The sequence below is a fragment of the Bidens hawaiensis genome, unplaced genomic scaffold (assembly GCF_021521415.1).
Source record: "Bidens hawaiensis isolate Kalapana, Puna unplaced genomic scaffold, B.hawaiensis_p1.1 tig00040684_1, whole genome shotgun sequence".
Classification (NCBI taxonomy): domain Eukaryota; kingdom Viridiplantae; phylum Streptophyta; class Magnoliopsida; order Asterales; family Asteraceae; genus Bidens; species Bidens hawaiensis.
In genome coordinates, this window is record NW_027505674.1 from 1 (window position 1) to 27,516 (window position 27,516).

Consider the following 27,516-nt stretch of genomic DNA (forward strand, 5'->3'; position numbering starts at 1 on the left):
AGGATACATAAATAATGTAACTTATATTGTGTTTAATTGGTATCCAGATTTATATTTCAAAAAAAAAGTTGAGATATCTTGGTTATTTACAAACAAATGAGGAATTTTTTTTCCAAACTAGTGTTGATGGTAAAACTATTTACTATTTTGGTGTTGATTAAAAAGTATTTACCAAACTAGTATTTACTATTTATTTTGTATTAACCTTTTACTTTTACATTAACATATTAGAATCTATATAACTCTTTTCTTATTAAATTCATAAATTATCTATTTTTATATCATATTTCTTTAATATTTTTTTCAATTAATCTAAAATCGTCTTTCTTTTCACTTGATTTTTTAATTGTTTTAGTTATGAATCTTTTCTTATTATTTCTTCTTTTAGTTGTTTTCTCTTTTTTTTTTAAATCGCTATTTACAAATTTGGTAATAACTTTTTTTTTTTGTGTTTTTTCAATCACTTAACTCTTTTTTTACTTGGTTATGATTTTTTATCCGATCAATTCAATATTGTCATTTTACGACTTTGTTTTTTGAATTTAGTTATGGTACTTAACGAACCTAACAAATATCAATTGAATTCGCGTCGAATACTCGCCGCATTGCTCGGGTTCTGCCAAGATCCGGGTTTTACCGATTTTTCATAAAATGAACATATTTAAAACTTAAAAAATGGGTAAAACTCGACGTTGTTAAAATCCATGCGTTTACATTAGCACGATTGGTATATGGTAGGTTCAGTACGGTATCGGAATTAAACCCAAATTAAATTCTCAAAATGAGCATATTTATAACAAAAAAACAACAAAAATCGGTAAAACCCGAGCGTTGCGGCGTCTATTCGACATATATTCGGTTGGATCCAAACATTCGTCCTGAACTCAAGTTTGTATCAGTTATGCTCGTTATGGTACCAAAACTATACTCAAAAACACATTTTTAAAATAAATATATTATTAATTATAAAAACTAAATTTCATATCTGATTTAGTAAGAAATAAATAATATAAAACTAACGATAAGGATGGCTGAGAAATGAAAACTAAATTGATAATTGAAAAAAATAAATAAATAAATGAAAACAAAAGAAAATTTTCAAATCTGATTTAGTAAAATAAGGATGGCTGAGAAAAAAATAATATAAAACAAACGATATTGAATTACTAGCATAAAAATATATAAAACATATGATACGTAAATTGATAATTGATTAACTAAATAGGAAAATTAAAAAGACCATTATGTTATTGTTAATGTCTTAATGTAAAAGTAAAAGGTTAATACAAAATAAATAGAAAACGCTAGTTTGGTAAATATTTTTTAATCAACATTAAAATGGTAAATAGTTTTTCCACTAACACTAGTTTGGGAAAATATTCAACAAATGAGAACATCCTATAAATACAATTGTTTTGCATGGTGGTTAGTTAACGGTTTATTAATACATTAAACCCGGAAGAACATTCATTAACACAGATATGAGATTTGGAAGAAATTAATGAGCCTTTTTATTCTAAACCTGATGGTGTAAGAAGAAGTATAAAGACTTTACGTGGTATAATTATATGCCGCTGTCATGCCAACATACAAGCATACTTATACAACGCCTTATTATGTAGAATTTAGCTCTTTTTTCCTTTGCTATATGACTACACTTCTCTTTAAATGTTCTGTTATCTTCCACATGCCCATCACCGCATGTACTACTGCCGCCGCAACCACCAGTACTGGTGCAGCCGCTTGTCTTGCTGATTCTGCTGGGTATGTTGGTGATACTTTCATCTTCATCTACTCCCATTTCTGAATATCGATTAAGTGTGTAGATTTGCATATTTATATACATATAAATGATCAGAGAGAAAGAGAGAAAGGGTAAAGATTTTTTTTAAAAACTATTATTATTATTATTATTACTATTATTATTATTTTTTGTGGAAATGGTGTCCATATGGTTTAATGCAGTCAAATCGTGTCTCTCTCTATGGTGGGATGTGTGGAAATCTTTGAACTCTAAAAAGTGTCAATGTGTACGAGATTTCTGTATTCCAAGAGAGGACGTCTATACTAAGAGACTGTTTTATAATAAGTTATTCACAAACACTTGGTTACCATTCAAACATAGATCACCCACAACTTAAGTTTTGTTGGTGCCATGAAGGAGGTTTATTTCTTCAAAACCTTGTCTCCCCCCCCCCCCTCCCTTTATAAAAAAATTTAGACTAACACAACCTTTATTTTATAAAAAAAGTTGCATTATACCTAATGCAACATTTTTATTACATAATGCAACTGTTTTAAATGTTGCATTATGTAACAAAAAGGTTGCTATTGTTGTAATTAAGCAACATTTTATTTATAAAAAAAGTTGCATTATACCTAATGCAACATTTTTATTACATAATGCAACTGTTTTAAATGTTGCATTATGTAACAAAAATGTTGCTTTAAGTTTAATGCAATTTCATTTGTTATAAAATAAAGGTTGCGTTAGACCAATTTTTAGAAGTAGCTATCTCACATGCACTAATTGTGAAGGTTTGATGTTGTGAAAGTAAGTGAGAGCCTTTTTAAAAAAAAATTGAAATCTAATATTGATGTGAAAGTTTTCTTTTTCAATAAATATATAATATATCTTTGTTTAAGTACACAGATGGTCCCTGTGATTTGTGCAAAGTAGCATGTTAGATATTAACTTTTAAAAGTTACAAGTTTGGGTCTTGTGTTTTAGTTGTATAACAAGTTTACGTATTAACTAACTTTTGTTAACTTTTTACATAATTTAAGTTGAAATGACTAAAATACCCTTTTATAACAAAAAGGACTATTGTTGTAATTAAGTATACTTCTATTTCCATGGATCATTTGTGTAAAATTATAAGTACTAAAGTTAAAGTTATAAAGAGAAAAAAAATCCCTATCAACATGCTTGAAACTCCCCTTTTAGCAACGCTAACTTCCATCACACCATTAACACTAGAAATTAAGGCCACCGCTGTACTACTGACTCAACTTTGCAATATCCTGATGATGTGTCCGAAGGAACACATGGTTTTCTATATGATTACGCCCATATTTAAGGTTATTTCAGTCTAGTCTAGTCTAGTCTGAATATGTTTAAAATACGTTAATGTTTCGCATTATAATGCTATTTCAGGTCCTAAAGCAGAAAATAAAGATTTCTAGGACAGAAATGTGCTTAAAATGAATATTAGAAAAAAGCGGGCGCGCAAAGCAGTGAAGTTTAATGGCCCGTACACTTACAAAGTCCCACAAACTTTGCTCTAATTAGAGAGACTTCTTAAAGAACAAGTTAAAAACCCTATTAGTCATAGATTTTCCCATGCCATTTGAACTCGTTATTAAACTAGTAATCATATAAACATTTAGGATAATCTTTGGAGATTTTTCACCACATTCCAACAATTACATTCTTAAGCTAGGTTATCGTTCCTTATTTGAGGTGAATTCAGGGCCGGTCCAATAGCTTTGTTGGGCCAAGCAAGGGCTTTAGGCCTCAAAAATATGAAGGCCCTCAAATTTAAAATAAAAAATTATATATTAGGTTTAATATGTATGTTCTGCTAAAGCAAGGATGGAGGCATGGAACTGTAGCGACAATCTTGGAACACTCCATGCACGAAATCGATGGAATAAAGCGGAGTCAGTTAAGGTTTGTTTGACTCGATTTCCCCAATTAAGGTTAGTTTACACATGCCTTTATAATGAAAATTCTTTCCAGTTTGGTTGCTTTATTTTTAATCTTTTAGAATATGTCTATTGTTATTATATTTTGCTTCCAGAATATTAAGGTAATTTGCTTTCACATAACATTGTTATTTGTTTGTTTCAATTTAATCGACACCGAACCTACAAAGTTTGGTTATGTAAAAAATCAAAAGTGAAAATAAAATAAAAACTAAAAAGGGAGGCTTTAACTGAATCACATAATAAGATGTTTTAAAAATTCTCACAACCTCAAAAACTAGACTTAATGAACCTACAAATGACGATCATCCTATAATAATAACAAATTAACAAATGAGGATTAACCTACAACTAATGAACCTAAAAATGATGAATTTACAAATGAACAACCTAGGAATTATTAAACGGTTTAGCTCATTTGCTGATTGATAAGAATTTGTAAGTAGAGATTATAATTATTATTTCATTATAATAGTTTGTATCAAATAAAGATAGAAAAGAAAATTTTCATGTAAACGGTTTTTTTTTTTCACGACAAAAAATATAACTTGAAAGCAACAAAAATTATAAGTACGTCAACTATAAACTATTTAGTTAAATATTGTCGGTCCTAAGCATGAGTAAGGAAGAATGGTTTATATTAAAAGGTTTTTGAGAGGGCCCCCAACTTTTTTGTTAGCTTGAGGCCTCTAAAAACCTTGGGCCGCCACTGGGTGAATTACATAACCCATGTTTCATTTTACAACTTAGGGGGTGGAACATGTTACATTTTTACATTATTACATTTTTCACATTTCATGAACATGTCGTGCATGCTATTTTTGTGCTTCTTATCTTAAACTTGCATGGTGAGATACAATTTTGCGCATCTTACAATCATTGACTATGATCAAGTTGTCCGGTAGCATATTATAGCTCTATAGGTCTGACCCGTCCACCTTCGTTGGCCCCAATTTAGGGGGGGGGGGGGGGGCGGGGGTGATAGAGTCAAGTACAAGTCAACAAGGTTTGATTGGTCACTCGGTTCCATTGAAGTGTATTTATAATTAAGTATGCCTTTGATAATTGCTTGACATATGAATTCTTTACATTTTTAATTGATACAATGTGTTAAAACGTATTCTTACTCACCAACTATCTTTTATTGACGTTTGTTTTTAACACATAAGCATTTTATTCATGATTGCAACACTTAGGTCTTGGACCTAGTTTAATAAAGCGAAACATTTTGTTTCTTTTGTTACTTGTTTGAACAATTTGCTACTTCAAAATTTAATAAAATGAAACCTTAGTTGATCATGTGCTATTGAACAACCTTTTCGCCCCGACGTGTATTACGTTGTCAGTTGCGGTGTGACAGTAGGATCCACGTTCTTAGCAGCTGGCACGGTTGATGTGGTAGGATCCATAGTCTCAGCAACATTAATTGACCCGAGTAAGGTAGGAGGAACGGTTAAGGTAAGAAGATGCATATGCACAAGATCAATAGGAATCATGAGTGGGTAGGAGGATCCACATGCACGGGAGTAGGAACCATGGGATCGACAAGAACATACACAAGGGCGATTTAAACTACATCAACAAACATTATATATAGTGTATTGTATATATGTGTTGTGAACGTGTATTCCTGGCTACCAAATCTGTAATCCTATGATATTGTTGATATACTTCATCATCTATATTGCTTGTCTCCCCTCATCAATATCCATCAATAAAAAAATAAATATATTGTTATATAAACTAATTATAATAAAAAAAATGTATATTAAAGACCACCTGTAGCCTGTTATAAGGAGAAACTTGTGGAGACGTTTCATCTGAATTTAAAATTTGTGCATAAATAAATAATATACACCTAGTATACAACTATGTATTAAATATACCCTTATTGTACTTCAAAGCCACTAAACAAAGTACCCGTCTGTGTTACCACCTCTCAATCTATTTTGTCAGGAATTTAGTCTCCTGAAAAATATGGTAAGTATTACATCCTTCAAATACCATATCTACAAGAACATTCACAAACCTATCCGCCATCAGGAGTTTATGTGTAAGATAATCCTCGATCAATGCGCGTAAAATCCTGCCGCCTGAAATGATGTGGATGACATCCAACTTTCAAATGCATTGGAGGATATCCAAAGGTGGGAATCTGGATGAGAAGTTCGTTTGGAAGGCCTTTACTTTTTCAGTTCTTGTGCCATCATTTGAGTTTTCTTTTTTGTGTTTTTCTTTATTTGTTTATAATCTTTCTTCAGCCGTAATATACCACAAGTATTCTTCCAATTTTTTAATAAAAACATAATTCAAGGATAAATCTTTTGTTTCTCATAAATATGTTTACCAAGTTTACTTATTTATTTTTATTGATTATTAATCACTAACTAGATTAATATAATACAAGTAATTAGATTTAAAGAAAAAATAGGTGATGATTTGGAAAATATATGGATATGTAAGGGTGTTTTCATAGTTGGAGGTGAAATTAAGTTTTTTAAGAATTTATAAATATATGATGTGACAACTCACTAGGCAGTTAAGGGCCCTTAAGGACGCTCTTAGTATTGGTGATAGTTTTAGAGGTTTTTTTTATAGATTTGTAAGTATATAATTGACAGCTAACTCTGACCGGACACTAAGGGCTTCATTAGCATTGTAGATAATCTAATCCTATCATAATTTAATCCTATCAGCACCAGTGTGCACTTATCCCACAACTAAGACCTTAACGGGAAATCTATGACAAAAAGGCCAAAAAAAGCTCACATTTATTTGTTGTGTGCAAAGATGAATTAATCATTTTTAGTTTTTTTTAAAGCGAAAATCCACTTTAAAAATATATTGCCTTGAATTCCGGTACAAATTAACCGGATTTCCGTGTTGTCACGATGTCATTCCCAGCTCTTAACCTTATTAATCTTCCATTTCTTTCTCATGCGAGGGCCCAATTGCTTCAAAAACTAATCTTCCTTTGTTCTATTTTTTTTTGTAATTATTTATTTATATTATAATAAATGCAATAATTATGTTTCGTTTCTTTCTGTACGGAAATTTTATTTAAAGTATTTATATTAAACTAGTTTTTATCCCCCGTGTTACGGGGGTTGTTTTATATTGTTTGTTCTAATATTTATTTATTTTTTGAATTTATATTTTTTTATTGTATGAAAGTTAATAATATACTTATGGTTTGATGATAAATTGTTTCACAAATAAATGAGATGTTATAACCCGGTTTAAAAGCTATATGGTTTTGATGAGACGCAAGGCCCGTTTATTTTTTTTACTATAAAATTGGTTTTTTGAATTATAAATAATATTTATGAAAGTTAATAATATACTTATGGTTAAATGAGACCCAAGATCCGTTTATTTTTTTTACTATCAATTGGTTTTTTAATTTAAATAATATATATATATTTTTTAAAATAAATAAGATATTAATTTTTATTATATCCTATTTTATAGGATTTTTACATCAATAATTTGGTGAAAGTAACTTTTAATTTAATGAGATGTTATAACCCGTTTAAGGAATATCTGGGTTTGGTAAGACCCATACCATGAGTTCGGATTAAATGCATGAGAAGCCTCCATTTAAAAATCAAGCAAATCTGATGACTCCAAAAAAATGGAAGCGACCACATCGCGACACATAGGATTTTTATGTTTTCATTTATATATATTATAGATTAATGAATGGTTCTCCTACAATTCAAGATAGATTTTTGAAACATATCATTTTTGTTATTCAAACGGATTATTATTTTATTTTATTTTATTTTCAAAATAATTTTGTGTTATAAAAGGATAGTGTTTTTTTTTTGTCTTAAAAGACTTCTTGTTACGGATATATATTTTTATAAGATCAAGATTTTCTATTTAGATCTACCAAGCAAGTGAAGCTCTTGGTAAAACTTATTGATATTGTACCACACTACTTGTTCATCAAATTGTTAACATTGTCAAGAGAAAAAGTTAATCTTTTATAGTATAAATAATATCTCAATATAATGAAGAAATTGCACCTCATATATACACATTTATAAGTAATGCATTTCACTACTTTTTCTCTTTACCCAATTTCTGAAGTTATGAAGTTTTAGCACAAATCTTGTGTTAATTCTTGTTAAATTATAATTTATAACACACATTGTCTTGTATATACGTAAAAACATAACTTAAAATTGTTCATGAACACTAAATTTCGTGAGATAACCGTATGTTAGTTTTTAATATATATATATATTTATATATATATATATGGTGAGTATTAGTTAAGAACTCCAAAAAAGCTAAGAACTTCTAGGAACTCATAAGAACTAAACAATTTTTAATTTTTTTTCATATATTAACATTGTTTGAGACTAGTTTTACCATATTTATATATAAATTTTTTATTACATATATAAATCACAAGTTTACATATGTGTAAAATTTATGTAATAACAAATTTACATATATGCAAAAAAAAAATTAGATATGTGTAAAAACTAATTTTCATAATTGTAATCGTAAATATATATATATATATATATATAAATAGTGATAAAACTACACTCAAATAACACTAACATACAAAAAAAATTTATAAAAAACGTTAGTTTTTAAGAGTTCCTTCAAATTTTTAAATAATTTAAGGGTTCCGCAATGATACCCATCCTATATATATATATATATATATATATATATATATATAATGAGGGAAAGATGGGCAAATTAAAACATTTGTTTTTAATTAAAATACAAAATTTAATACATAACTTACAACCCAACAAAGCATGTTGAAAAGGACAATATAGTCTTTTAAAGGAAAAATATCACGTGCAATTTCAAATCATTAAACATAGTTACAATTTTGCTCCTTTAACTTTAAGCACACTTTGTAAATTTAAATATTAATTATAACTTTGACCCTTAATCTTTTACCTATATACACTTTTTATTTTCACTTAACCCAACTTTCCCACATAAATTAAACGGTCATAACTTTTTTATACATTATATTTTTTAAAACGGATTGTACCATAAAAACGAGCATTTTATTATCTTTAGTTTGAGTATCATATTGTTATAGTTTTTTTAGTTAAAAAAACAACATTTTACGTATGGGTGTTTGCGGTATGGTTTTAATGGTTTTTAAATTACACTGTGAGCCAAACTCTAAGTAACATTTTTTTGTCGTCGAAAACCGAAACCATCCCGTTGAAAATTGAAATCGACTGGCCAAAAGTTAAAGAAAAAAAATCAATCATTAAATTAAACCAATGTCCGGTTTTCACGGTTTCAAATCGAACAATGGACACACGTAAACTTGTAGTGAGATTACCAAAGTTCGGGTTTCCCGCGCATCACGCGGGCACCCGTCTAGTATATATATATATATGTATATATAATTAGTGAATATACATTAAAATTGTAACGAAACGTGTTGTTTAACACGAGTTTTTTACGAAAGTGAAATGAGAGAAATGAAGTTACAAGATACAAATCTAGACTTGTAGCTCAAGATTTTTCACAAAGGCCTTTGAGGAAACATATTCCCTTATTATGGATGCGATAACCTTTAGATATTTAATCAGCTTAGCAGTCTCTAAAAATTTAGAAATGTGTCTTATGTAAGTTGTCACAACTTACTTGTATGGATCACTAGACAGTGACATATGTAACATTCAGCAATTTTTTAACCCGAAAACCCGACCCGTTAAAAAACCAAACTTATTTTATACTATTTTCAAATAAATTAATTTACTACAATATATAGTTCTTGAAAGATCAATTTATTTTATTATTGTAATTATAGGATGCTTTCTGTAATTTATAAAAGTTAAACTCTATTTACATTATTATTATTATTATTATTCAAACTTTTCCCTATTATGACCTCTAAACTTTCTTATCAAGTTAGGATTTTAATCCTAACTTAACTATAAACACACCCTCCTCTTGCTCATTAATCTTCACTTCTCTTCCTGAAAAAAAACTTTCACGTAAGTTTTAATTTATGTTCTACTTTCCTTTTGTTTTATTGATAACACCTTAACAAGTTCTTGAATTCTTGAATTTTTGTTGTGTTTAATTTATTTTGACTTAAGAACCATAATGATTTTGATGATATATGATCAAACATATTGTATTCATCATACCACAAGTATTTCATAATTTTCCTTCATTAAAATCCATTCCAAAACATCAACAAAATTCTTATTTTCAATGTTTTAGATTTGACAGCAAGAATGGTCTTCAAAGATTGATCCATACATTGGTCATAAAAAACTGAAATGATGCAAGGCCAACCCCTATCATTAACTTTATTGAGTTACGGTTCTAATGACTATTTATTTGTATTTTTATTCTTTCGTATGGTTTCACAATCGTTATTTCAAAATTAGTGCTCATATATGTACTGTAACAACCCTAAAAATAGGACTAGAAATTTTTTTTTTAAGAAGATTTATCGTTAGAGGCTAAGTGTGAAGTTGGTCGAATAGTCGAAGAGAACTGTACATTAATAGGGTTGGCCCAAACCGAGGAGATAATAACTAATTGGCGCGACCCAAGAATTATGTTGAAACCAATAGAGACAGGGGTAAGCCCCATGATAATATCATGTTTTATATCACGGGCTCGACCCAAATTAATCAAATGAAACCGAGAGTCATTTAGCCCGGAAGGAATCGAATCCGATAACTACACAAATTATACGAGTCATTCCATAACTAGTTAATTTTCCTGGGTATCTAAAATATATAATCCAAACATCAAGCAATTTCTTATATTACCGTCCGGTCACCAAACCAAACGAAACAAAGATCGATAAACAAGAATTGTGATATGTATTATCGCCTACATATATAAACTCATGGATTATATATAAAAACATGTTACCTATATAATGTATATATAAAACATATTATTTTAAATGGATCAAAAACAACAAATATTTAAGAAAACAAAAGATATCATCTGATCATCAAATCTCAACCCCCAATCAGTTCCCCGCGTGTTCTTTTGGTCTCCTCTCAAGAGCCACAACCCCTGCCACCAATCCACATCCATCTCCAATTACAATTCATGCAAAGTATCTTTAAAATTCATTGCAATCTAATCCTCTTCCTAATATACAATCTTTAATCAACATAAAACCCATTTACAAACTTTCATCAGAATACTATCTGGTTTCTCTCCGGAGACTGAACCAGCCAAGAACCACAAGGAACCCGACAGCACTAATCTCTGTCCCTCTGTGCTCGTGGATTTAGGGAAAAGAATCCGGGGCGAAGTTTCTGTTTTTGCTCGTTAAACCGTCCATGAATCAGAACCCGATCCTACTCTTGAACCCTAACGTTACCAGGCACTGCAGCTTGTATTCGTTTCTTTTTATGTATCATTCTAAGCTTTAAGCCCGTGTTTTAAACCTGTGAATGAACCAGCTAAATACCTTGATTAACCATGCTCAAAACCAACACAAAACCTTAATCAAAACTGGTTATTACCAACATGTAATTCGAGCAAGAACAAAACTTTTGTCTGCATAAAATCTTAACCAAAAACTCAAGTTTTTGTTTCTTTTTTTTTAACCAAATCAATGGAATGTGAACTAAATCATGTAACTTTGTTAATAATTCCAGAAAATGCGGAGATTATAACCGGTTTGAAGCTGTAAAAATCATATTGAGTGCAGCCCTTTATAACCATAATCAACTTGGAGACTTTCGGTAACTCGTTTAAGTGAAAACTAGTTTAAAGACTAATCCTTTTTAAAACCATTGAACCTCTGAACTTTATCACACATTTTCCAGCAACTAAGTATCATATTTTGTTTGTATAAAAGTATTTTGATGAAGTTAAAATAGTAATATAAAACCGTGCCTTAAAACACCCGCAAACGACACATAAGTGGTTCGTTTGATCAAGAAACGAACCATGCAGTCTAGTTGCTGTTATGATACCGTTTTAATAGTCCCACATATATTATTCTAATGACATATAACCTGACCCGAACTTGTTTGATGTGAAAACATACATTTAAAACCAGATTATGCCCCTAACGGGCCAAAACCGGGTCTGTACGAGTAAACAACAGCCCAATGTAACATTTTTAAAAATTCTTGAAATATTTAAACAACTTATTTTTATGTATTATAGCATGTCCTAATTTGTTTGTTAACCAAAAATGAGTTCTGTTAAAAATTTAACATAAAGGTGCTAACGGGCCCAAACCGAACCGAAGCCGTTGTTAGGGTTCCGAGCACCCTATAACCAATATGAAACATTTAATAAATCATTAATAAGTATTAAAATAGGTCCAAAACTGTTTTGTGGTAAATAAACCGGATTTGAATCAATAAACGTGGCCAAGGGCATTTTTGGAACAAGAGAAAAACCGGTTAATTCTTAAAAACTGAAAATACAAGAATATGTTTTTAGAACAGAAACTTTTGAGTTAAAATGGCCATAAGTAAGTTACAAAATGTTTAACGGTAAGCGGATTTAGAAAAGGGCCCGTTTACAAGTTTAAAATTGTTGTTTCGTTAAAACCGACGAGCGGGCCAGCTTTTAAAGACTAAAAGACTTCAAATATATAAAATGGATATTTTCCAGTATTTATAATTAAAATAATTTATTATTATGTTATAAACCATTATTGATATTTACAACACCCTTTTTATTAAGAAATAGCGTTTAAACGCAAGTGACGTTAAAACCGGCATAACCCGAACAAGCAATTGAAAAATATAAAGCTATGAAGTTTCTAATTTTTAACAGCAAGTATGAGCCAATAAAATCATAATTTTAGTGTTTTACTTAGTTTACAAACACTGTCTAAGCCTTTAACTCGGTTTTTGCCAAAATAAACGTTAAACGAAGGTACGAGGACTAAAACCGTACAACCCAAAAATTTCTGAGATATCAGACCTGAAAATAACTCATTTTTATGATATATATAATTCTGGAAATGACAAGTTTCAGTTACAAAAGTATTCGTTTATTTAAACTATTCTTTCAAGACATTTCGTTAAAAACCGACAACACCATTGATAACCGGTATTGTCAACGTTTGTAAACACAGGACATGGTTGTTTAAATATGTATCATTAGACTTTTGATATCAATGAAATGTATACAAATTCTATGGTCATATGGTAACCCGAAGCCTAACTGAAAACCGAACTTTCCAAAAATAGAAACTTTATCGAAACCGACACATGAACCAAGGTAACTAAAAATCTCGGAAGCTGAATTATATACGTAAACACAAAACATTAATCTTATTAAGTTATTTAGGTACAAACTTCCCATAAAAGAAAACTTTACTCATCAAGAACCAAATACGTTGGAAAACACAGAATTAACTAGCACACAATACCAATAGTGAATTTTACATTGTTTTTCGATAACTTATTGTTGATTAATATATATACTAGGCGTACTTGGTGATTTCTAGCATAGTTCAAGCTCATTGATTATCTTTCATATACATATTGCATACGGACTGAGGTGAGTTTCGTGCTGCCCTTTTTACTTAAACTTTTTTTGGCTTGATACATGCTAGTTTTACATATGGTGTGATGTTTATCAAGATGTGTTTTAGTGCTAAATTTTTGTCCCAACTTTTACACAATCATTAGCCCGAAGGAATGGGCCGAAGGCTTGTATGGGTAGTACTATTTGGGAGACCCCCACGCACAGCGACCCTATGTTGGGTAAACCACACTGAGATCTGCGGATCGTTGCGGCATATAACCTACGTGTTTGATTATTGCTTTTAGCAGGGTGATAATCCGGGAGTGTTTAACTTCTAGTATGAGTTGGGGATACTTATGTTAGTTGCAGGTTTGATTGTGGACTTGATTGATGTGCACCATGCTTTATACTTACATACACGCAAACTTGCGTGCTTTTATAAATGAACTATTTTATATGTATGTGAGCTAAACTCACGAACTCACCAACTTTTTAGTTGACACTTTTTAGCATGTATTCAGGTATCTTGTGGATAGTGATTTGGATTAGCATTGTAAAGAGCATGACTAAAGATAGAGGCGTAAGTCGAGCAAGAACAAAGAAGATTAGATGCCAATGAGATTAGTAGAACCCAACAGGGATTGCAGCAGTGTCAGAGAAGAGAAGAGATAGTTGTGTAGTTACACCTTGTTTTAAATACATAGTACAAACGTTGTAGCTTATCTTTATCAATAAAATTCCGCTGTTCACATTGGTACCAATTTGTCCATAAAACGACTAGCCCCCACGGCAGGGTGTGACATGTACCCTAAGTGAAGACCGGTTATTTTAGCCCATCTTGGGTCCGAATCTAGGCAAACTTTCTAATGAATACTTGTTCTTACATGATAGTTTAGTTGATTGAAGATTTTTATAATTTAGAGAATTTGTTTATATTTTAAAACATTTATGCAATCGGTGGCAGAAATATGTCCAAAACTCATTTTGTTTTCCTTATTTCTTTTCAAATTCTAGTTATCTTATTTTTATACATATCTTTTTCTTTGACCTTTATTTTTTAAACATATGCTAAAGAAGCTCTATTTACTTGTTTAGGGATTATTCATTATGACTCACCCAAGCTTAACCAAGATCTTAATCTTTCAACTCATCAAATTCAAGATGAGTAATTCACACCCATCTTTTTCATCTTTTACTTTTTGGGGGTAACATGCGTACCCAATTTATTAAAAGTTTATTTATTTACATATATACCTCATCAACCATAATTCGATATTATGCGTTTATGGATTTATTGTTCATCGATGACATGCTATATGGTTATGTGTTTATTTTTATTGTTTGGCGATCGGGCCATCCTCATCTAGCACTACTGCACAAATGGGCAAAAGCGATCGAATTTTGCGACCGACCACAATGGTTGCAAAATTAGCGACCGTTATTTGTGACCGAAATCAAAATGGTCGCATGTGACAATCGTCAATTTCAGGTTAACTCCGTTAACGCAACTCCGTCAATTCAAACTTTAGATTATTGAATCTAAACGCAAACCTCATTACATTTAAACTAGGGTTTAAATGACGCTTAACACTTACTACATGTGTAGTAGTCTTTCGGGATTTGCACCGAAACGCAAACGATTGATGAATAAACGAAAAACACTAAAACACTAATTATGTGATAATTATGTGTTAGGATTATGTGTTATGTGATAATATTATTGTCATGTTAATTTAATGTGCAAGTTATGATAGAATGTTCTAGAAAAAGTAATACTTAATGTTAACTTAATGTGCAAGTTATGATAGAATGTTCTAGAAAAAGTAATACTTAGGAGTTGAGGGGCCAAAGTGTAACATATTCCTTTATAAATACATGGTAAACCTAAACCCTAACCTCCTACCTATTCCCCTACTAAAATCGGCAGCCATCCCCTCCCTTTATTTCCTTGAGATCGATTAATACACACACACACAATCAAGATCTTTCAAGTTTGATTGAAGATTAAGGTGCTAGGAAGGTATACACAACTATTCTATGTATCCTCTATGTTTAATTGTTAGTTTTATTGGGTTAATTGTAAACCTTTATGGCTGATTTCTTGGTATTATGATATTCATGTGATTCTTGATTTAATTGATGATGATTGATAACTAGATTTGATATTGTTGCATGATTATTGTTGTCTTTGAGTTTGATATCAAGTAAAACCCTAACTATGTATGTATGGTATGATTGATAGGAGTTATGATGTCTAGAATGTTCTATGAATGATTTGTGATCTATAGATAGTTAAATTGTTGAGTTTGGATGAAAACAGTTTCTGGACAGATTGTGTTGTTGATGATTGAATGACTGTAACGGGATGTAAAAGTGGTAAATGAATGAGATAATTGATACTACAGTAAACTAGGTTGAGTCTAGTTTCTAAAGAATATAAATTTGTAATTTTTGGACGTGTGAAAGTTAACTTTTATGATTTTACAAAAACGTGGTGCAAAGCTGAGTTGTTAGACCTGCTGTTAGGTTGTTTTGTAAATGTTATATCTCGTGATCTACGTGGCCAATTGGGTTGGTTCCACTTCTGGAAGTTGACTTATTGAGTTAGGAACCTAACCCAAGTGGTCTTGCATTTATTGGATTTTTCGTTTAACGGGAATTGCAAATAACATTCTGTTGCGCATGAATCTGACTGATATGAGTTTGCTGTAATGTTTTGGTCATTATAAGAAAAATATGTGGAATAAAAATAAGATAAAATATGTTCTGGAAACCTAAGATATGTATGCTTCTGTGGTGATTTTTGGTGAATTAATTGAGACGTTATGATCGGTGAAATAGTACAATCTTTCAAGTAGAAATTCTGTCATAATGAAACTAACTGCTGAGTTGTGTAAAAATGCATGAAATATGATAGTTTTTGTATATTTGTTATTTTTTTGACCAAAATACCCTTGCGGGGAATAGTTGCTAATTGATTGCCATGAATTGACCAAATTGCCCTTATGGGGAATAATGGTTAGTTAATTTTGTTTGTTGACCAAAATGCCCTTACGGGGATAATTGCTAGTAAAGTATGTTATTAGTACGTGACACGAAAGTAATTGCTCACTCATGTATCGTATCACAATTGTACTTGTTTAAGTCACACACGATTCACAAACGAAACACGAAATCCGTTACGTGCATAGGTATTATGTGCCGAGTCTAGAGACTCGTTAAACGTACCGATACTTAGAAAATCTCTTTGTTATTTAGAACGCTAGAGAGTTTCTACGACGCGCATCACTTGGTGATCTATATCGGGATATTCTTCGCAAACAGTGAGTTTCACTTACCCCGCTCTTTGAACTGTTTTCAAACGTTTTTCACTTGGGGGAGATAACATACTCCGATAAACGTATTTTCTGAGATAAACGCATATTTAAGATTTTGTTATAAATTATATATCACTTGTAAAGGCTAAGCGGCAAACGTAACATTTGAAGTCCCACACATCGGACCGGTTAATATTTGGAATAGCGAGTCACTGTTGAGTAGTACTACTGAGTTTGACAAACCCCACCCGACGCTAAGCTCAACTGGAGGTTGAGTGGGTGTAATTTTGGCTAACACTTACCATGGTCTGGATTGACCTGGTGACGGGCACTTGATAAACAGTCAGCTTCGGTCGCGAACCACTTAGCGATACTTGTTGTATAGATTAGCTACCTATCGATATATAATTTGACATAACACTATCTGGTAATGCAACACTTAAACGTCGTAACGGGGTTACGCAACACTTAAACGTCGTAACGGGGTTACGCAACACTTAAACGTCGTAACGGGGTTACGCAACACTTAAACGTCGTAACGGGGTTACGCAACACTGAAACGCCGTAACGAGGTTACGCAAAACGCTAAACGATTTATCTTATTTAACTTGTGAACTCACCAACCTTGTGTTGACACTTTTAGTATGTTATTCTCAGGTAGCCGAGGCGGGCGCGCGGTTTAGGAGCATGCATTAATTGAAAACATCTTTATTCTGCAAACTTAATTTTAACAGTTACATTTGGTTTTATGTCGTCCTGCGTGACGCAACTTTTGAATTAAGGTTTTACGCTTCCGCACTTATTTACATTTAAACGTTTTTCTTTGGTTTGATTATAACTAATGATTCCGATCCTGCCAGTTCACACCCTCTGACGGTAAAACTCCGTTAGTGGATTTTGAGGGTGTGACATCGCAAAATTTGAAACCAAAACAAAATCGGTTGCCAAATTAGCAACCGAAGCAAAATCGGTCGCAAAATTAGCAACCGAAGTTTTTCGGTCGTAAATCGGTTGCAAATTTGGTGACCGAAATCGTTTCAGTTGCAAATTGGTCATTATGTTTAATAAAATAAAATAAATAATAAATTAAAATTAATTTGGTCGACAAAACGGTCGCAAATTCACCAACCAAAAGTTTTTAGTCGCAAAATTAGCAACCAAAACCAAATCGGTCGCAAAGTTCGCAACTGACTTTTCCGGTCGTTGTATCGGTTGCAAATGTGGCAACCGAACTTGTTTTGGTTGTAAATATGGTCGCTACTTTTAAAATATTCAAAAATAATATAGCAAAAGTTGACAGACGATCGTAAATTTAACGTTTAAAATTGTTCGTTTTCAAAATTAACAACCAATTTTTTTTCGATTGTTAATAAGTAGAAAATGTAGCGATCGAAAATGCTTTGGTTGCAAATATGGTCGCTAGTTTTCTTAAAAATTGTAAAAGTAATAAAGTGAAACTTAATTTGGTCACATAAGAATCGCAAATTTACTAGCCGAAATTTTCAGTCGCAAAGTTAGCATTTAGTTATACTTTAAATTGTTGAAGAAATAAGCAATTTATTTGGATAATCTTTTATATGGATTTTGTAATGTATTTTGATTATATGAATTTTAAATAATTAGTTGCTGTCACGTTAATATTTATAGTGTCTTGGGAGATACTGTGCAATCAGTTGCGCCGCGGCATATTCCGCCGTAGGTTGGGGTGTAACATTTATATGAAAATCCCGAAGGATTTAAACTCCCCGAAGCATTAAGCTTCAAGCTTAAGGAAATATATTCCATCAATGTAACACCGTGAAATTTTCAAGTTCAAAATGTCAATTTTTCAAAGTTAAAGGACTGAAAATGCCAAATTCCAAACCTTAGTGTTTAAAATGAAAATTGTGATTTCTTGTCCTATCGCGATACGCGATGGACAAAAGGATAAGCCCATCGCGTACCGCGATGAGGCTTCTGACACAGCGTGACACGTGTGCCACGTGGCACACGGTGGCACCACCTGCTGCCACGTGTCACCACGTGGCAACACTGCTGCCACGTGTCGCCACGTGGCAGACCTACCCTGTGATTCGACAGACCTATATCGCGATACGCGATAGATCAGCGCAGGGACCCATCGTGTACCGCGATGGGATCCAAAATTTGCCTATAAATAGGAGGCTACGGGTTTAGTCTATCCACACCACATTTCACACATACAACTCTCTCTCTAACCTCTCACTAGAATTCCAAGTTCATATTAACGATTTTCCTCGATAAGCGTGCCCGATATCTCGTTTGTGTACCAACGTTTCCTCGAAGTTCATGCCACCCTCCACCCACACTCAATCAAGAAGGCATTGTTATTATGACGATGAGTCTCGAGAAATGTGCCAACAAGTGTTGAAGATTGGCGTTCAGTGATTTGCGTATCGAGAAAAGTGAAGCGGCGTTGAAGTGTTGCTCGAGTTCCTAGGGTTTCCAATACGCCAATAAGGTTAGACGTAACGACACATCAATATAATATAATATTATATTCAAGGCTTAAGCCTTAAGTCGAGGTTATACTCGATACCTCGATAAAAAAGATATAAACATAACAAAGAAAGGAATAAAATAATAAATGAAAGAATGAATTGTGAATATGTATATATGAGTGTAAGTATATACGTATATTCTTTGTTATGAAAATATTATTTAAGCAATAATGAGTATTCTTAAATAATAAAAGAAAAATAATACATTTCTTAGAGAAGAAGAAACGTCGGGTTTTTATATAAACTAAAGGTTTATAAATTACTTTTAAACTAAAGGTTTTTAAGTAAAAGAAAATGAACTAAAGGTTTATCGAGGTTGAGATATAAAATAAGACTAAAGGTCTTAAGCCGGATTGTGTATCCGACTAATAAATGTTTATACTCGTACTATAGGTGCGAGATAAATAAGGGAAAGACCCTCGGACGGTGAGTGAAGCCGATCCCAAAGCGACAAGGTGAATACGCCCCAAACTTTTATAAACTTGTTTTCAAACGAGTCAAACATGTTATATGAAATTGTTTACAAGGAACTACGTGTTCCTAAAACCGTTATAAATAAGGGTATAAACCTAGCCCTCAGGCTGTGGTATACGTGTGTCTGGATCCTTACATAGGTGGTACTACGCGATGGGCACATCGCACCACCCTTGGTCGTAGGACGCTCTCATTTAAAATAATTATTAATTTAAATGTACCATTAATTTTAACTAAGCACAAACATAATATGATACTTGAGAGGATCATAAATAATGATAATTTTAGCCACATAAATGGTAAATATTAATGGAAGATCTAGGACGTGAAATAATAACAAAGATCACAAAATGAATTATTCTGCAGTTAGGTTAATTTGAAATTGTATAGCCAAGTTATTTGTAATAAAAAAATTGTGTTCAATTAAATTTTAATTATATCTAATATATACTACAAAAAATATCTAATAATTAATAATTAAAAACATTAAAATGCATTCAACATTTACAGTCTGGTCTGGTTTCATATGGCCGATTGCCAGTATAAACCGCGAACAAACCGTTCACTACGTTTTGAAAATTTTGAAACCAACCATCAAACCGAAAGTAAAATAAGAAAAAGAAAAAAGAAGTCAAACCAATGACCGGTTTAAACGATTTCAAGGTTTTCACCGAACCATAGACACTTATATTTGTTACGTGATTAACAGGTTCAAACACCCGCTGCATCGCGCGGGCACCCGTCTAGTTTTACTATTATAAATTTGTTAAAAAAGGTGAGGTTTAATGTAGGAGTGACAAGTGGCAAAACTTGTAGCCCTTTATTAGAGTGTATAGACAGATTTTATACACACACATATATATTTATGTATGTATATATATATCACTTACAGGATCCGAGCTTTTGTTTCCCGCTGGGTAGAAAAGAATTGTGGGGTACCCATCGGCCTGTAAAACACAAGATCCAAAATCATTAAACATGTTTGGAGTAATAATATCAAAAGATTCAAATTTGAGCAAAAGGGACTATACTAACCTTTGCACGGGGATGTTCATTCGTACTTCCATCCATCTTTGCTATTACCAATGAATCAACATCACGTAAATGCATCGCTAGCTTGTTATATGTCGGTTCCAGAGCTTGACAATGCCCACACCATGGTGCATAGATCTGCACAACAATAATAATAATAATAATAATAATAATAATAATAATAATTCATAATCGATGCAAAATAAATTTCTTTTTCAATTTTAAAAGTACCTCTAGTAGAACATCTTTAGATTCATCCAAGACAATTTCATCAAAGTTATTCCCAACTACTATTTTAACATCACCGTCATTCTGTATCATCAACAATGGACCAATAATAAGTCAACTCTTTTAAAAAAAAACTAATAGACAATAATTGAAAAGGGAACAAACAAAATACATGCTCGGGAATGGGATCCGACTTGTACAAAGGTTTAAGCTTGTCTTCCAAAAAGTCCTCACCGAAAACCTTAAGGTTTTCAACGGTTAAATCTTGGTCAAATACAAACTTCCTACCATCATCATTTCTGGTATATCCAATAACCTAGTTAAAACAATCGGTAAATACTTCTATTAATGGTACTTCAATTTGTGAAAAGTGATAAAAAGTTAAAACAGGTGTTACTTGTGGAGCATCTCCTGTAACGCCAAAATAATCTGCAACGGGCTTCCCAACATCTTCGTTATCCATTTGAACATATACAAAAATAAGCTGCCCAATAAATAATGTGATATTACTAAATCTCTCAGGAGTAACTATTTTGATATTTAAATAATTGCTAATTTCAAATACCTTTCCCTTAAATAACTTTGCAGCATCCTCAATGTTTGTGCAACCTTACTTAAACCCTTTGAAGTGGCAAATAACAAAATCTGACAACAAAAAGTACAGTTTATAGCAATATTATGCTGATCAATACATATACTGTAAGTCTGTAACTGTATTTTATACCTGTTTCTTTATTGGGCTTTCAAAGATCAAAGTTCCAGTTTCACTTGAAAAAGTTGTCACCAAGGGAAGTTTGTTTGCAAAAACAAACTCCTTAATTGATGACTTTTCAAATTCACCATCTATATATAAATTAGAAGTTTAGAACCAATGAAAAGATAGAAAAAAACAGATGCCATAAGTGCAGCAATGAGTGAAAAACTGACCATAATGGGTCACTTTCTCAGCATCCTTCTTTAGCAAGACCAAAGCGGGACGTTTAACATCAGGATTTATATGAAGAAGCTTGGCCACATTAGGGTTTACAGTTTGATAAAAGTTGACATCATCATCAAGCCTTGAAGCTGCAACAAGCTCCTCACTTTCTGTACCCTGATAACAGAACAACTCGATATAAAGAATAATATCTTGATTTTGAGGGTCAAAGTCTCAAAGCTAGAAGTGTAACAGTTTGATATCGTTTGTGAAGTATTTCTAGATAGAAAACAAATGTTGCAAGATAATATGGCGGTTATCAGTTATAAATAATACCACCAAAGAGTCAAGGAAGGCCAAAACAACTCTGTCTTCGGATGTAAGAACTTTCTCTGCATCTTCTTCAGTCGTTATGTTGTACACACCAGGTCCAGTTTTCTTCTTGATCCAAGTTACTATAGCATCTCTAGATTATAATACATCAAAAAAACAACTCAAATTCATTGATCATAAACACCACCCATGATTCAGACCATTGAATTAAGGTTGGATTCATAATCTTTTGATATTACAATTAAGCATTCTCCAAATTCTTTGAAAAACCACAGATTTAAGTGTTATGCTACAGCAATAGATGAATTCAGAAACAATATTATTACTCAACATACAAATTTAATGTGATATCTAGGGGTGCAAATGAGCCAAGCCGTTCACAAGCTACTTAAGCTCGGATTGATAAAATGTTCAAGCCTGAGCCTCAAACAAAGCTCGTTTAGTTATCGAGCCCGAGCCTAGCTTTTTCAAGCCTGAACCTAAGCCCCAAAAAGGCTCGTTCAGTTATCGAGCCCGAGCCCCAAAAAGGCCCGTTCAGTTATCAAGCCCGAGCCCCAAAAAGGCCTGTTCAGTTATCGAGCCCGAGCCTCGTATGGGTAGCTCGTTTAGGCTCGTTGAGCCTTGCTTAGTTTTAAGTTTTGCCTCTTTTGAACTTCCACGTATTATTTTTACACTACACAGTCAAGCTCTAGCCGAGGTCTGGCACGCTTAAGGTACTACACGATCTCGAGCCAAGCTTCGGCTCATCTAAGGTTTTCTAAATATATATAAAACGTAATTATAAACGAGCCAAGCCTGAGCTTGAAAAAACAACTCACAAGCCAGCTCTCATAGGTCGAAACAAGCTGAGCTCGGGCTAGGCTCGTTTACATCCAATTAATTATCAACGAATTACAATATAAACTTAACCAATTCAAAACCGATACTAGACAATCGACACTCACTTAGTACGTGGCCCTAAATACGGCTTATGCACACCATCAACAAAAAAACAAAACCGTGGGGAAGCCTTGCACCTCATACGTCTCCGCGAGCTCACTCTCGTCTTGCGCATCCACCTTCGCCAGCACCACGGGCTCGTCTTTCAACTCGGTAGCCGCAGCCGCGTACTCGGGCGCCAACGCCTTACAATGTCCACACCACGGAGCGTAAAACTCCACCATCACGTAACCGTTACTCTCGATGACGTCAGTACAGTTTCCTTCGGTCAAAACGACGACGTCCTTATCATCAATTAACTCGTCTTGTTCTTCTTCGTATTTGTAATCGGACGGTAGTTCGAAGTCGTCTTCGTCGCCGGCGAATTCGTCGGAATCGGGAAGATCTGGATCGGAAGTGTGGTGGTGTGAGGTGTGTGTGTGTTCTGGTTCTTCGAGGAAGCTGAGGTCTTCGTCATCGTCGTCGGAGATGGAGGTGGTGTGTGTAATGAAGTGAGAGAATATGAGGAGTGTTGAAAGACAGAGGACGGTGGATAATCGATTCGCCATTGAAGTTGTTGACTTAAGTATGTTATGTTAGGTTAGAGCGGAAGTAGTAGTTTGTTTATTTAATAAACGAACAAATATAAGCAAAAGATTTGTGTTTGTTTAGTTTTTTTTATACGAATAATCTTCATATTTAAATAAAAGAGTTAACGGTCATTTTTGTCCCCGTGGTTTGCTACTTTCGCCACTTCAATTCAAAATTTGTAATTTTGTCAATTTAGTCCTCATAGTTTTAAATATTAGTCAATTACGTCCCATTCGTCTAACGGCATCCAATTATGCCGTTAGTTTAAGGGTATTTTTGTCTTTCTCTTTTTTATTTTGAGTTGATGGTCATTTTCGTCCATGTGGTTTGATATTTTTGCCACTTCGGTCCAAAGTTTGTAATTTTGTCAATTTAATTCAGTTTGTTTTGTATATAACCCTAGAGAGCATTATCCAAGCCCAAAACAGGTCTGCATTTACTCTGTCGAAAACAGTAATCATACCCCCTCCTCTCGTATTTAGTTTCTAAACGGTTCCTAAACTCTCCCCGTGGTGGAATTCAATGGTAAAGTGGTCAAAGCAATTCCGTGAAACCGAATTGTACGGAAAAAAAAAACTAAAAATCGTTTCTTTGATGAATGCATAATAGTTAGGGTTTAAAGATTAACATATCATAACGAAAATCTGGGTCGTAATCAACTATTATACATTAATCAACGAAACGATTTTTAGTTTTTTTTATACAATTCGGTTTCAGGGAATTACCTTGACCAGTTTACCATTGAATTCCACCATGGAGAAGATTTTAGGAAATGTCTAGAAACTAAATATAAGGAGGGGGTATGATTACTGTTGTCAACAGAGTAAATGCATACCAGTATTTGAGGTTGCTCGATGGTTTTGGGCTTGAATTATGCTCTTTAGGGTTATAAACAAAAAAAAAATAAAAAATAAAAAAACTGAATTAAACTGAACATTAAATTGACAAATTTTCAAACTTTGGACTGAATTGGCAAAAATATCAAACCACAGGGGCTAAGATGACCATTAACTCAAAATTAAAAGGAGAAAGACAAAAATACCCTTAAACTAACGGCATAGCTGGATGTCGTTAGACGGATGGGACGTAATTGGCTAATATTTAAAACTATGAGGACTAAATTGAAAAAATTACAAATTTTGGACTAAAGTGACGAAAGTAGCAAACCACAGGGACAAAAATGGCCATTAACTCTAAATAAAATGATCTAATTATAATACAGAGGTGGGTAAGCGGGCAACTGCGCTAGCACCCCCTTTTGAATGACAAATATGATACTACTGAAAACAAAGTTATAGTTATTTATTTAGTTAAATAAACGAACATGAACACGAACATTAACGGACCCTAATGGACAAATAACCACACAAACATTAATGGGCGGGAATGGACAAACAGACACTAATGAACAAACATACATAAAGGATCACGTATTAATTTCAAAAAGTATAATAATTAGCGGACGTTACTGGATGTTCACAAACATTATTAAACGAACGTGGTCTTCGTCCGTTAAGCTTACCTAACAAAATTTTATTGTTGATGTCTGCCTCATTTATTAAATATACGAATATAAACGAAGTTCTCGTCAAAGAGACGTCTGGTTCGTTTATAACCCTGAATGAATGAGGGGGTTAAATGAAACTTTTCAAAATCTAGAACCTAAATTTGCCCCTTTCTTCTGGTCTCATCTGATTGGATTCCACCACAGCAGCAGCAGCAGCAGGCATGATCAGCATCCTTGCTCAGGTAACCTTCAATTTCCAACCTTTCATTCTTATACAATTACACAAATTCACGTGTCTCTGTATACAGACACATAAATTAATTAACTTTTTGTTGTGGAAATTAATATTATTATTATTATTATTATTGCAGGAGCGTATTCTAGGGGCTGCCCTAGGAACTGTATTCTCCGGCGTTATTGTTTTCGAACAACGCAGAGACATCTACAAGACCATTGCAGCCATCCAACCGCCCAAATCTCAGGTCTCTTTTTTATTATTTCAATTTGTTGTTTACTTTTTGCAAACCCTAATTGTGCCTACCAAATTATCAAATCCGTGTTGCCATCTGCGATTGTTAGTTGATATGATTGGGTATCATAGTTGCCGCGGTTGGTTTAATCGATGTTTACGATTTGAGAATTTTTATAATGCCTTACATCTAGGGCTACAAATGAACCGAAATGGTCAGCGAACAGTTTGTGAACCGTTTGGTATGCTCGTTCGTTTAATAAATGAACGGACTTGACCAATTTATTTTGTTTGTTTAATTAAACCATGGACAGAGGCCGTGTTTGTTGATTTATGTTCGTGAATGTTGGCAGCAGGCTCATTTTAAGGTTTTTATATTATGTATTTTTGTTTAATTGGTTTTAGTTTTCTAAAAGATATGAAATCCTAGTTATGTTAATTATGTTATGTTCGGAAAATTATGGTAAGTACTTATTTGTATTTTGTGGATTTCGCATAATGTTTTGATGAAGAATGCAGATTTTGTTCTAAAATGAATATATGTTCATGAACGTTCGTTTGTGTTTCTTATGCTCATGAACTTCGGTTATGTTCATGAAATTTTGTTTCATTGTTTGTGTCAGTTTATGTTCATGAACATTTGTTTGTGTTCGCCAAGTTTTCATGAACAGCTCACTAACATGTTCATTTCCTTAATGAACCAACACGAACAAGAAATCTTGTTTGGTAAGTGTTTGTGAACAGTTCATGAACAGGTTCGTTTCTTTAAATGAATGTACATGAACAAGGCCTTGTTCGTGTTTGTGAACAGTTCAAGAACAGGTTCGTTTCCTTAAATGAACGAACATGAACAAGGCCTTGTTCGTGTTTGTTCGGTTCGTTTGAAACTCTACTGGCATCTTCATTGCCCTAAGTTGTATATAGCTAATTGTAGCTACAAGTGTTAATACTGATGTCAAATTCTATAATAGAAAATTGGTATTGTAATGGACACCTGGTTATGTACAGTATATGTATATATATATATCTTGTACTTTGGCTAAGTTTTTATATTGAACACAGATTTTAGAGCCTGTTTCAAGGAAGAAAATTGAGTTTGCACATTATTGGAACAAATCAGTGGATCGGGTCTTTGGACCTGCTATTGAGGCTCTGAGCGCTCGTCGCTGGTAAAGATGCGATACTAGTGTTAAACAACCGATTCATGGTGATGTATTACTACCTAACTTTCAACCTAATATTTGCTAATATGCGTGTTTACAGTTTCTTGATCTTGTCTGCTTTGCCATAGTTACTTTTATCAGATTCTCATGTTGTATTGACTTATATTTTACCATCTTTCATTGAGTTTTCAATTTGTAAGTTTTATTCTCAATTATTAAAGATCAAGCATTTTGACTTGTGGGAGTCAAGTTTTATGCCTATGGCTCGTCCCAAATGACACCGTTCAACAATTTGGACGAAATAATTGTGTATGGTTACATGTAAGCCATATGATCTATAAACATGTAGAGTTAAATGTACTATGTAGCGAGTGATATACATCACATATTGTTGCTACCAAAATCAGGTGGTTTGACTGGGAATTCCGGTAGCACCAAAACGAGTGGTCCACTTTCATTGATCATGTAACATAGAGACACCGTTAGTTTTGTCATAGTGATTAGTGAGCACCTAAGAGTTTTCGTTGTAATCAACCTCCAATGAGAGATTAAGAAAATTGAACGTTAATTTGTAAGTAGAAGCGAGTAATTAAGTTAATTTGTGCAAATATTGTACGCTTTCCTCATAGAAACATTTTTCTTCCGTTTCACCTATTCATATTTTTCGTCAAGCTAAGTGCGTCGTGTTTACTTATTTTGTTTGAGGCGTGTTTTTCTTTCTTCATGGGGTGAGGGGCATGAGACTTGTTACCATGCTCATTGTGGGTACCGTTAAGGGACACCGGATCCACTTTTGGGACATGTTTATTTGGGTCTCTAGGATGCCCGACCCACTTCTTGAGTTCTTGGGACAACCCGATCACAACTCGT

The 27,516-nt window shown here is 33.0% G+C and overlaps 1 long non-coding RNA gene and 1 pseudogene across 2 annotated transcripts; one reads left to right on the forward strand and one right to left on the reverse strand.

The window, feature by feature from the left end:
- Positions 1–20,379: 20,379 nt before the first annotated feature.
- Positions 20,380–23,487, reverse strand: LOC143614671 (protein disulfide isomerase-like 1-4; annotated as a pseudogene). Its single transcript, XR_013150328.1, has 10 exons — positions 22,943–23,487; positions 22,002–22,131; positions 21,677–21,842; positions 21,474–21,592; positions 21,315–21,394; positions 21,147–21,233; positions 20,922–21,065; positions 20,753–20,833; positions 20,525–20,659; positions 20,380–20,436 (listed from the first exon to the last, which is right to left on the reverse strand). The product of XR_013150328.1 is annotated as a protein disulfide isomerase-like 1-4 (transcript).
- Positions 23,488–25,230: 1,743 nt separating this feature from the next.
- Positions 25,231–26,817, forward strand: LOC143614674 (uncharacterized). The gene is made up of 3 exons (XR_013150329.1): positions 25,231–25,256; positions 25,386–25,496; positions 26,546–26,817. It is a non-coding gene; the product is annotated as an uncharacterized LOC143614674 (long non-coding RNA).
- The last annotated feature ends 699 nt before the right edge of the window (positions 26,818–27,516 follow it).